Genomic DNA, 13648 nt, shown 5'->3' with positions numbered 1-13648 from the left:
GGAGAAGAAAGAGAATTTATAAAGATGTTAGTGGCCTGACCTAGAAGCAGAGCCTAGTTCTGTGGACTTGATGGGTTTCCTACCTTCCCTATGCCCTAGCACAGATATCTGGCCTTCACAGAATTACCCTGAAAACTCATGAGCTAAGGGCCACAACTGCTTATCCCAGGGACTGGCACACTCAAAGTTTTCTGTAAATTTAATTTTCATATCTAGGCACTGAGTTAGCACTGGCGTGCTTTCTAATCATAATAATCTCTGTTCTGGATGGGTTATTTTTCTTGCCTCAAAGGCAAGGGCTGTATCACTCAGCATCTTGGTTTTTTAAAGAAAAAAAAAAAGTGGGAAGAGATTTGCTGTCTTCAGCGGAAAGAGAAAAATCATGAGGGACTGCTGTGTATGCTGCTCTCTGGGCGTGGTGAGGCTGTTGCTGTCTTGACATCAAAGCAGCTGTGGACTTACCACAGCTTACCTTCCTTCTACCAGACACCATCAGGCAGAGCATGACTGTCTCAAGGCTACTGAGAGGGTGCCCTCTTTGATGGTGTAAACAGCTATAAGTTTCCCGTGCTCCTATAAATAACTCCAGTTCACACATTTACAACCACACTAGACTCAGAATCATTTGTCTTGTTCTATTGTCGGTGCCTTATCTGGGACAAATAGACACATGTTCATGTCCCCCCCCCCCAGGAAAGAAAAACAGTGCAACGAAAGCACCAGGGACTCAGAGACCTACTAGGAGATGAGAGGAACAGGCGTGGCACGGGGCTTCACTCCACTCCCTAATCCAGTGTCAAGGATCCAACTGCGATGGTCCCTCCAGCTTTTACTGACGGTCAAGGTCAAAGAAGAGAGAAAATGAACTCATCTCCTCCATGTGCCCTGACTAAACTGGACTTGAAAAGGAGGCATTTTAGCCCCTGGTCAGTCAAGGTAAGACAAGGCTACAGGAAGTCTTCAAGTTTTACAATGTGGCACACCCCTAATAGAGAGGGGGCGCTGATAGGGCAGTGCTTGATTCATGCATCCAAAGGATGGTGAGAAGAAAACTCATGTTTTACTTCCTGTTCATGAAACACTCTCCCCACACTCAAGCACATGCATGCAATCACTCACACATGCACACACATACATGCACATTTGTAGCACGCCATTATGGCATGAAATTCAACCTCTGTCCTCCCACACTTCCAAGACAAACAAATGCCTGTAAAGTGAGAAGAACAGAGGCACCAACAGGAAAGTAGATATTGAGTAAGTACCCAGATAAGCCTCACAATTGTCTGAGGGGATATAGACCATCCCTGCTGAGAGATGGCTCTCTAGACTGAGCTGGCCTACAAGAAGAGGGCCTTCTCTAAGCAGCTCAGGAGAAAGGGGGTCACGTGGGCAGAGTGGGCTTGGAAGAGAAAGCAGGTCCCTAAGATCCGGAGAAGGGCCACACAGGTATGCACTGCCCAGAAGAGGCAAGTGTCAGCATGTTGCCCCCGGGAGTTGAGCCAGTGCAACCTGGAGCAGCTGTGTCCTCAAACGCAGAAGCTCATAAATCATCTCTGACAGCCTTGTACCGAGCTGGCCCTTTGTTTCGGGGACAGATGGCCCAAGAAATATACATGTGGACTCTGTGTGATTAAAGACCTACATATACATTTGCAAGTGGTTAAAACAGACACGGATTCTACCCCAGTCTCCTTGGGCCACAGAAGTGTTTCCTAAACTTAAGCTTAGAATACTAATTATATCAATAACATATAGACATATTTATAAGATGAATTTTATACTTCCTGTTACCAGTCTGACATATGAGATTAAAAGTTGTGACTTTGTTGAGACAGGAGGCTGAACAAGCTTAAACGTCATAACCTTCCTTAGATTTACAAGTCAGACCACGTAATAGGCCTTGGCTCATTAACCTAGAGGTGAGATACAGGTGAATACAGAGGCTCAAATCCACCTCTGCAGAAACCTGTGAGCTGAACCTCTGTGGCTTCCGTACTTGAATAGGAAAATCTGAATGGCAATTGTGAGAGCCTCAGTGTGCACAAGAGAATTAAACTCTTTGGAAACCTAGGCATAGTGGTCCCCACATTTTTGTGAATTTTACCTCTAGAGGGTCTGTTAAGTTCTCACAGTAAACATTGGAGAACAATCTCCTTGTCCTTCCATCAGGGAACAACAGACAAGTGTTTTGGTACAGCCAAAGCCTCACTCTCTTGCTTACACTGTCTGTCCCCCTTGTCTCACTGAGGATGAGAAGAATACTCAGAAGCTCTTGTGGTCCACAGTCTGGGTCCTAGACCCATTGGAAGACTGAGACCCATCAGTGCTCTGATGCTGTCTGTTCCTGACACCTGGCCACCACACTATTTACCAAGGTTCTTTTACATGACTTGCCATGCCAGGAAGCAAATAACAAGGCATACAGAGATGCCAAGTACATAGTCTGAGAGACAGAGCAAGTGGCAGAACTTGACAGACGCTGCAAAGATGTTGGAACCAACACTGAGAATTTAAGACAGCGATAGCCAAACATAGTGGGATGGAGGGGAGATGACCCATAGGCTGGTGTCAGAGCCATGGAAGCTTAACTGTGGCTGGGGAAGGTACAGGGATAGAGCCAAGAAGGAATTATATTATTGCTCATGGAAACCAGACTCTTCACTGTTGGAAAGGGAGTTAAGAATATAGAAAGAGAGAAACTGAGACTGAGGTGTTGATCTGGAGCTAGCATGAGTTTATAAAAGGTGAAGAGGCCATTAAAAACAGAAACCATGTGTGCCTTTATAGATGTGTTCTTATATATGTGCACCTGCATAAATTGTAGATATATGTGTGTATAAAGACAATTGAGAAGACTTGAAGACAGTCGCATCTGAATAGCAAAGGGCCAGCTAGCAATACCGGTTCTCATTTGCCAAGATACCATGGAGGGTGACTCTGTCAGAAGTTACAGTAAAGGATCTGGAGAACTGTCTCCAAAGCAAGAAAGTCCTTGAAGAACGAAGGGGCAGGTTAAAGATGAGAGACCAGATGAAAGGAAAAAGAGATATCCGGTCATGAGAAAATCTAATCTCCTCACACAGAGCACCAATGTTGTTAAAAGATGATGTCCCGGGTTTCAGCACCAATGTTAGGAAAAGGATGAAGAGAGTGGTGGTGGGGGGGATGTGCAGCAAGGCCTGGGGGCAAGGGAGATGCCTCTGGGGGACCCACGTTGAGCATTCCTTTCCCCTAAGGGACCAGCCACATGATGGTATAGTACAGAATAAACTTTGTTCAGGTCATGGGGGAGTTAAGAGGGTAGTAGAAGCAGAGAGAGAGAGAGAGAGAGAGAGGAATAGAGGAGTAGAGGCTGGCCATGAGCATGTGAAGAGAGGGGGGAGGGAAAGGGAAGAGGAGGGGTAAGGGGGAGAGTGTCAGGTCACTGGGGTGGAGCATACCTGGCTATTGCCAGGTAACTGAGGGGTGGGGTTTACAGAAACCCAATATTCCCCATTTTGGTTTAATTTTTAAAAAAATTAGAGGTTATGGTGGATCAGGGTCCTTGTAATCTGACTGCTGCATGCTTGTTTTGGGGTAGCATTTCTAGAGAGTCTAGAAAAGTGGGAGTGGGGATGTTTGTCCAGTCTTAGAGTTGGCTGTTTCCTTGTTTTCCAGGGTCTGTGGAACCATCTGAGGATAAGAATGAAGGAACAGGCCCAATAAAAGCATCTGTGTCTGCGAGAGAAGACACAGAAGAAGCATCTGTAGGTTGTTTCTCTGGAGCTGTTCTAGATGTGATGAGCATTTGTTTTCTCTGGAGCTGTTCTAGATGTGATGAGCACCTGGACTTGAGGAGATTGACACACGTATGTACACGTTATAGGTAGAGACTAAGTACATTTAGAAGAAAGAAAAGTTTTACAGGAGTGGTCCTAATGCTGCCATTTCTCCTTTTTTTATATAATAAAAAGGAGAAAAGGGGGAGGAGGAAGCTGATGGTGAAAGGGGAACAGGGGCGCCAAGTCTCATTGGCTACTTCCTGCTGTTTTGGGGCATCATAGGGGTGTAGCTGGCTTTCACCATCGGGGTCCATCTGGCAAATGTCCTACATGGACAGTAGCTGGTAGTCCTGTAACCGGAACTGATTAATTGCTTGGTTAGATTTTTCTTTTTTTTGCATCTGTCATTTAAGGAATGTAGAAACAAGATTGATAAGGCAGATGTACTGATTTGGGTGGGGCCTTATTTGGTCCATGAGAGGTAGATCTGAGTGGGCTTCCTGTAGCTTATACGTTTATAAAAGAGATAACAACGTGACTTAACAACATACACATTTTTTACTATGAGCTTTTGTGGAGCAGAAGGAGTAAGAATTTTATATTTGGATCATGTAGTAGAAAAGGAAGTTTAGCAAGAGGAAACATGAAGCATTAATGGAACCTGAGTTTACATAAGAAAGAAACCAGTCATATCTGAAAGAGCTTATATCTGAACTAGTTGTTAGAAAATAGAAGTCTGTTTCTTTAGTTGTCAGGCTGCAACTACCTTAGCTGTCAATGTAGTCAGAAATCTGGCTCAGAATAAATAAAACTTCAATCTAGCAGGCATATCAATTAAAAAATGATAGAGTCTGTCAGCCAACAGTTCTTATAGGTCTCCATTGTCTTTGCAGCAGCTTAGATGCATCGGTCTGGCTTTCGAGCCCAGAAGAAGCAGGGCCCTTTTTCTGTGGAGTGGATGGATACATAACACAAGAAATGACTCACCTTGCTTTAGACAAATCATTTGACTCCAGTATCCAGCCTTGTCCACTTTGTTTCTCAGTGGTTATCACACCACAGTCTAGGTAGCCTCTTGAAGCAGCATTTATATCTTCTGAGACCTTGTGGGGGTCAATTGTCAAAGGCTTTGAGAGATTCTGCCAGTCATAACTTAAATATTAATGATTAACCGATTTCTGACAAGATTGAGGGCTTTATCGGTTAGAGCACATTATAACTTAATGGCAGTACTAGAAAATCATAAAGACAGAATAAGATTGAAAATAGTAAAGAGGAGTAAAACATCGCGTTGTATTTGTGACAGGTCCTAGTGCACACAGGAGAGAGTGGAGTTGATGCACGGGATGTGCTCACATATGGGAAGGGGGCGTGGCTCTGTGGCAGCAGAGCAAGGCTAGGGCAGGTTCCTGGCAGGCAGAAGCCTTGGACTAATGGTTCTGGCAATGGGCTGGCGCCGCCCCACCCCTCGGTGGACAGGGAAGTACCGGTGCTACGGTGCTACGGGCGCAGCTGTCCAAGATGGCAGGGGACCACGTGCATGTTTGGGCTAAGCCTCTGCCTCCCAGATGCCCGCTTGCTGGCTGGCTCTGTACGCTCTGGCTCTGTTGGCTCCGGGCGGTTAGCTCTGGATCCCCGCCATGTGGGCCAGGCGTTTCCTTGCCCCTCGGTGGGTAGGGAAAATAGCTGGGTCCCAAACAACCAAAGCCGCACCTCCCTCGGGAGCAGATGCCATGTCTCAAGAACCAGGGGGTATAAACAAAACCATAATCAAAGGCAGTAGCTGAAGCTAGAAGCAGACAGAAAGAGTCTGGGACAGAGTCTGGGATGGAGAAAGCACATGTGGGATGGGAACAGTCAGGTCTAGCAAACAGAGTCCCAAGAGGGAGGCTAGGGGCAGGGACAGACCCGCTCTTCACACAGCAAATCAGGCAACAGGCAGCGGAACAGGGAACCTATACTCTGGATCTCTAGCAATGGAGTGCAGCTTATTGTTTTCTGTAAATTAAACCAAAGGGTCCCAGGAAATAGGGACAAACAGTGGTGAAGAAGGACCCGCGGGTGAGAGTAGGGATAACTGCCCCTATGAGCAATAGGGCTACACTCAGGAGCCGTGCTCCATGGAGCTGGTGCTCCAAAATGAGAGCGGCTTATCCAGGTCCAGCCTGGCATCAGTAAAAGGAGGGAGGGAAATTTTACCCAAGGGCAAAAGTCCTAAAATGAGAGTCAGTAAAAACATCTGTCCTGAGGGGTAGTTTTAAGCTCAGGAACTTTTCTCTGTCAACAAGTAGACTACTCTGACCAACGTGGGGGGTGAGTTTACCAGTTCTCTGAAATTTAGGCTAGTGAGCGTCGGGATGTGAAGCTACAGTTTCTCAGAGTCACGGCACCAATGAAAAAAAAAGAAATCTAATTTTCAGTCATGCGGAAATCACAGGACACCAATGTTGTTAAAAGATGACATCCTGGGTTTCGGCACCAATGTTGGAAAAAGGATGAAGAGAGTGGGGGGCATATGGCCCATGGAGGTGCAGCAAGACCTGGGGGCAAGGGAGATGCCTCTGGGCGGGCATGTTGGGAATCCCTTCCCTGAGGGACCAGCCACATGATGGTATAGTACAGAATAGAGTTTATTCAGGTCATGGGGGAGTTAAGAGGGTAGTAGAGACAGAAAGAGAGAGAGAAGAGAGGAATAGAGGTCAACCATAAGCATGTGGAGAGAGGGGGGAAGGGAAGGGAGAGAGGGGCAAGGGGGAGCAGGAGAATAAGAGAAAGAGCATGAAAGAGAGGAGGGGACAAGCAGCCCCTTTTATAGTGTCAGGTCACTGGGGCAGAGCATACATGGCTGTTGCCAGGTAACTGAAGGGTAGGGTATATACCTGGCTGTTGCCAGGTAACTGAGGGGTGGGGTTTACGGAAACCCAACACCAGAGAAGCTATTGTTAGTCAGATCTGAAGAAAAATGAATATCAAAATAGCTACTAAGAGTATAAGATTATGAACCATTAAATATCAGTAATTTATGAGTCCACTCAGGTCAAAACAAGTAAATGGGGGGAAAGATGAAGACTTGTCTCTCAGCCAAAAGAATGATGGAAGTATAATTTCCCTGTTTGGCAACCAGTGGAGGAGTAATCAATGTATCTGAGAAATACAAACGGATGTTAAAATGAGCCCTCAAGCTTTCATGAAAACAGAACGTTATAGATTTAAGATTCCTTTCTATAACAGAAGATTCCAGAGCAGTTTTCTCTATCATGGAGAAATCCAGCAGACACTCCCTCTGCCAAGCATTCCCAGTCAATGGTAGGAGCATCATATAACGTTTGCCAGGAGACAATGCTAATGGCACAGCATCTCTTCTGTGGTACTATGCCTAAGATGTGTAATTTTATTTTATTTATATGTGTGAGTATTTTGCCTGCATTTCTATACAGAGTATGTGCCTAGTGCTTGTGGAAGTCAAGAGAGGGTCAGATTCCCCAAAACGAGAGTTATGGACAGCTGTGAGCCACCATACGAGTGCTCAGAAATGAACCTGTGTCCTCTGCAAGAACAACAAGTGCTTTTTTTTCCCACTGAGCCATCTCTCTCACTCCTGTAATATGACTCTAATCATGAAGAAATACCAGACAAATGTAAATTGAGGGGCTTTCTACAAAATAACTAGTCCGTGATTTCTTAAGTGTCAAAGTTGTAAAGGTCAAGGGACAACTAAAAAGCTCCTCGCTGGAGCAGACTGAAGGCACGGGACAAGAGCACATTATCATTCTGCTCTGAAGGGCAAGCGATGCCATTGGCTAAACTCCAGGGGGGTCTGCAGCTTGAATGAAAATTTCCTCATTTTAATAGCTATGCTGTGGTAATGAAAAGAATGTTCTTGTTGGCAAGAATCACACTGTTGAATAATTTGGGGGATGGGTCTTGTTAAAACTTATTCTCCATTGGTTAGAGAAAAATTTGTGAATTTGAATTCTTCAAGCTTCACGTGGTTTTGAAAATATCTAAATTATCTTAAAAAGAGAAAGTAACTGTAACAGAAACACAAAATAATGTTATTTAGTTCAATTCTGTTGCCTGCCAAGGGCTGGAAGATTAAGACCTATTCTCTGTTTGAAATGGAGATTAGCAGTAGCTAGTGTTCAGAGCCAGTTTATAACAACTTGGAACTTTCTTCTGCCATCCGAGAGAAGTTACAAAAGGAAATGACATTCCTTTGATAAATTTTTACATTTTGTAATGCTAGGCTTATATTGCCCTAAACCATCCCCTGTACCACTTAAAGTGTCTGGTCTATGTTTTGGAAAGCTCTGAAAAACAACATCTCAGCATACACCTAATGAAAGTGCATGCCTGGGAAGGTGTGTAGGATTGTCTGCTTCTGTACCACTCTGCTAACGGGTCTGAAAAGAAAAATACAGTAGAGAGAATGTGTTTAAGTGAAAGCCCAACTTATCTTTCAATCTGATCTTGACTAAATGTTGTAGCCTCCACCGGACAGTAAGTCTTTGAGGCCCAGAGACTGCGGATTATATTTTGAGCCTGAGTCTCCAGTGGTGCCCAGTATATATTACTGGCCCTGACAAGTCTCCAAACTTTAGCCATAGTGGGTTCTTAAGAGATAAACATGTTCTTTCAGCTGTTTCATAAAACCCTTCATAACTCTGCCGCCTAATGCAGTGACTATTTCAAATGCCCCATAGTCAAGCAGTGAGTGGCTCATAAGGCACAGACACTTCCAATCAAACCACACCGTTCCAAAGCCTGCACATGGCCTGTGGAGAAAGTAAGACTTCTTGTTGAGGTCAGTGGGGCCTCTAAGGATCGGAACACACACCCTTTCAGTCTCCACGTGCCACCGCTGCATCATACCAACCGCAATTTCTCCTGAACAAATAGAAACCTTGCTTATCTCAAGGTGTCATTTATGCCATTCCATTTGCCAGGAGATATCCCCTAACCTCTAGACCCTAAGTCCTTTTCTCCTGCAGATTTCACCTCAAATGTCTGAGGATAGCCCTCAGAGATACCTGTCTTAAGTACCATGTTGTGTATGATGCTCTTTGGATGCCATTTTGTTTTTTCAGGTCGTTCATTCATCACAACAGTGATATGTTTATGTGTTTGCTCAGTATCTATCCCACTAACTGCAAGGAGACCCTAATTTTTTTCTTATGCCTGTATATCATGTAACAGTTTCTGACACATAAAATTCACTCAAAGATTATTTGCTGTGGTTTTAGCACAGCATGGGAATTTACAAATGTCTTTAGGAGTGGGTTGGACGTCGTGGGGTAACCAGAAATCAGAAAAAGCACATTTTCGCACCTGTCTTCTACTAGACAACTTCTCAGCCACAGGACCTTGTGTTCCAGACAATGCTTTTTGTTAAGGCAATTCAACAGGCGACACTTCCTCTCTTCACTTGATTTCATAGCAGGTTCTCATCTGTGAAATGGAAACCAGTCTCCTCTGCCTGGTGTCTGGGGCTACACAAGGAGATCTTTTGGGAGCCATGTTGCTGTCCCAGTCTTTATTGGTGCCATCTCTGTATCAAAGGCTGCTTCCTCCCACTGGCAAATTTGGGACTAAGTTGTCTACCACAGAGGTTAATTGCACAGAAAATGTAATTCTCGGGCCATCAACTTTTTCCCTCGTGTTTCTGGCATTAGGCTCCATTAAAGCTTAACTTTAAAGTGTCCTAAAAGCATTGGGAAGGAAAGGGAGACAGCCACAAAAAAAAAAAAAAAAAAAAAAAAAAAAAAAAAAAAAAAAAGCCAATGCACGCTGTGTTTCCAGCGTGTGAGTGAAAGATGTGGTCAGCTCTCTTCGGTAGACACTGCCTACCATGCCCTGCCACACTACCATTATGAACTCTAGCAGTCTGGAAATAAAAGCCAAAACAACCAACCAAACAATCCAAACAAAACAGTCAAACACGAACCCAAAATAAAAACCAAAAGTCCTCTTCTATTTAAAAGGAAGAAAATGAGACTTGTACTTGAAATATATGTGGTTAGCATTGTCACTAAAGACTGAGAATAGAGTTCTCAACATAGATGGAAGTGATCACCTCTTTCCCTTTCCCTCACTCTGTCTCTCTGTCTCTGGATCTGTTATCTCTTCCTTATACTCCATTATGTTTGCACCGAAATCCCAGAAAGTAGTTGTTCTATTCAAGATGTCTGTGGTGGTTTGAATATGCTTGGTCCATGGAGAGTGGCACTGTTAGAATGTGTGGTTTTGTTGGAGGAAGTGTGTCACTGTGGGGTAGGCTTTGGAGGTCCCTTCCTATGCTTCCCTTCACAGTATGGAAGAAATAGTCTTCTCCTGGTTGCCTTCGGGACAAGATGTAGAACTCTCAGCTCCTTCTCCAGCACTATGTTTGTCTGCCTGAATACGGCCATGCTTTCTGCCATGATGATAGCGGACTGAACCTTTGAAACTGTCAGCCAGCCCCAATTAAATGTTGTTCTTTATAAGAGTTGCCTTGGTTGTGGCGTCTTTCCAAGGCAATAAAACACAGACTAAGACAACATCTAAACATTCTTGTCAAAGAAACACCTGGAGATACATGAGCCATTCAGAAGGAAGAGAAATTAGACTAGCTACAATGTAGTCACCATGCAAAAGCTTAGTTTTATCTGCCAAGGTGACTCCAAGCACACAACCACAGTCCCTCATGCTGACACACAACAGTGTTTCTCATTGGAATTCCTGCTAATGGCTTCTGAAAACCAGTGTCTGATCCCCAAGCAGGTTTGCTAATTGAAGATCTGAACAGGTGTTTCCCTACAAGTCGGGCTGACATGGGGAGACCGGGCATGCTGCCTCTGCTCTTTCTGGAAAGCTTACTCTTCTTCACACAATCCAGAGTTGCAAGATGCAGCAGACAGGAGGCTGAAGGTCAAATGATGAATTCTAAGTGCTAAGGCATGCTTTGTTAAGTAAAGCTCCCTTGTACCTCTGTGCCTCTGCTTACATAACACAGCTCCAGGGGCAAAAAGCAGAGAAAGACAATCTCAGAAGAGCTAGAAAATCTGGGCCAGGATTGAGAAGAAAAATATTCTTTTCCTGGGAAGAAATCACTATTTCTTAAACATCTACAATGTGTCAGGATGTATAGATGAATAGCTAAATGAATAGATAGATAGATAGATAGATAGATATAGATAGATAGATAGATAGATAGATAGACAGACAGATAAGATAGAGTATAGATAGATTATACACACATACATAAATACATACATACACACATAATTTAGTTTTATGCAGTAATATATGTTTTATACAGGTGTTTGTGCCTATATTTTATTGTGATGATCAATGTTGCTAATTGGATAGAATCTAGAAGCACACTGGGGTGCTTGGGCCCCTGAACATACCTCTTGGGGATTGTCATGAGAGTGTTATTCTTTGTAGGAAGACCCATATTATTTGTGGGTGGAGCATTCTCTGCACAAAGGAATACTGGATTGTATTAAGTGGAAAGGGCAATGGATCACAAGAATTCACTATTCACTGCTTTTTAACTGTGAAGTCAATGTGAGCAGCCACTTCAAACCCTTGATACCTTGATTTTCCTCACCACTATGGATTGTAGCTTCAACTATAACCTAAACAAACATAATAAACACCCTCTCCCTTAAGTTTCTTTTGTCAGAGTACTTTATCATAGTGAAAAGAAAGTAAATTGAGACATGCCATGTTAAAAAAAAAAAGATTACATGCTCACATGCATTGTTTCTTCACTGAGGTATTGGTTAATCTTGGATGTCAACATGCTTGGGTCAGGTCCATGGGGGTATTTCTGGATACAAAGAGGTCTGAAAAAAAATATGTTACTTTTCTTCCTCCTCACCTTTGCTTCCTACTGGTGAGTGTGTCCACTCTATTAATGTCTTTGCTTCTGTCCTTCCCTGATATTAGAACCCAGCTTCTTTGACCTTTCGACACAGGCTGAAGACCCAAGATTCTCCATGTCTCCTTCTGACTTTCGTCATTGGACAGGGACTCCTGCGGCCACATAGATTGAGCAGCTATGTCACATAGACAGCTACTGTTGGAGGACACAGCACAAATAGTTTAAGCCAATCTAATAAATCCCCTTAAAACATAGTCATTCTATTGCTTCCATTCCTCTAAGGGTCCCTGGCCAATACAAGTGAGAAGAAAATTGAAGCTCCAAACTTTGGGTAAGTGTATTTGTATGTCTTGAGACAAAGGCTTAGGTATTGGTAGTTTATTTGAGGTGATACCATAAACAAGAATGAGAACATGAAAGAAAGGAAGACATGCCAAGCCACTGGACTAATTGTTGCTATGGTCAACTGGATTCAATCTCACCAGACAGTTTGAGGAACCGGAAGGCTGGCATTAGCCTCCTGTAACTAATATGTATGCATATATACACATGCAGTCCTTTACTTCTGGTAAAGATCCCCCGAATCTATAATTTTCCCCACAGTCCTATCTTAAAAGTTACTAACTCCCAGCATGGGAGAAAATGACAAGCTGTTTCATCCTAGGCTTCTTATCTGGTGATGAGCAAGGACCCTTAAGAATGGGCCATAAGCTAGGAATGTAGAAAACCCTGATATTCTCACACTGATGATGACCAGTCCTCCAAAATGACATAACAGACTGCAAAGAGAATGGACTGGGCTTGGGCAGGTATCATAAAGTTTGTACCTCCGAGTCATGTCCACACAGCCCCCATGTAAGTTCTACTATAGTAAAGGCCGATAACACCACACACAGTGTTTTATTTCAAAGCAAGCCGATCTTACAGTCCCCTCTAAAACCCCACACAGGAAAATCAAACTCTGGGTAACAATAAAAACAAAATATTTTCTCTTATATATTCAATGCAGAACAGATCTGTGGCTACACGTCAATTTTTCAGCACCTGTTGGGTATCCTACAATAAACTCAATTCTGGTATTTCCTGGAGATAGAGCCAGGTACCACTACATTCCAAATCACGCCTACTTCAGAAGCCAGTTACAGGCCATGTAGTTAGAGGTTCTGGTGACTCTTGTATATGGCCAGTAGTCATTTGCTGGCATGACTCACTGAAGTCCAGCAAACCCTTCACCCACATATTGTAAGAGATTCTTCAAAAAACAGTTGAACAGCCAGGGGAAGGGATACTGAGAGCAAGATGTGTCTGCAGAAACTGCAAGTGCAGGGATCTTTATTGGGGGGTTGGTCACGTGGATATGATCAGTTAGTTGTAGTTCCTTTTCCCCTTTTAAAACATAGATGTCTTAGGGTTTCCATTGCTGTGAAGAGATACCATAACCAAAGCTACTCTTATAAAAGACATTTAATAGGGACTGGCTTATAGGTTCTGAGGTTTAGTTCATTACCATCATGGTGAGAAAGATAGCAGCATCTAGGCAGGCAGACATGGTGCTAAGAGTTCTACATCATTTTCTGAAGGCAAACAGAAGAAGACTGGCTTCTAGACAGATAGGACAAAGGTCTTAAAGACCACACCCACAGTAACACACCTATTTCAACAAGACCACACCTCCTAATACTGCCAGTCCCAGAGCCAAGCATTTTCAAGCCACTACAATAGGATTGGGTATGATTGGAGAGTCTCGATTTCATTAACAGATTGAGTAATGTTTATCCACCTAGTGAAGGCTTCTCTCAGAAGCACCTTCACAGACATACAGAGAAACATCTTATCTGGAAATCTCTTAACCCAGCTGAAATAAAAAACAAAGCATCATAGTGTCTTGAAACAACCACCATTTATGAAGCTTACAGTTTTGCAGGCTGACCATTCAGAATGGGTCCTGCTAAGTAGTTCTTAGGTTTGGTTGAAGTCACTTGTGCAGATTATATTTGGTTGGCTTACTTGAGCTCCA

The sequence above is a fragment of the Micromys minutus genome, assembly GCF_963924665.1.
Source record: "Micromys minutus genome assembly, chromosome: 24".
In the NCBI taxonomy this organism is placed as follows: domain Eukaryota; kingdom Metazoa; phylum Chordata; class Mammalia; order Rodentia; family Muridae; genus Micromys; species Micromys minutus.
The sequence above is the reverse complement of the archived record's forward strand: the minus strand, read 5'-3'. Positions refer to the sequence as shown.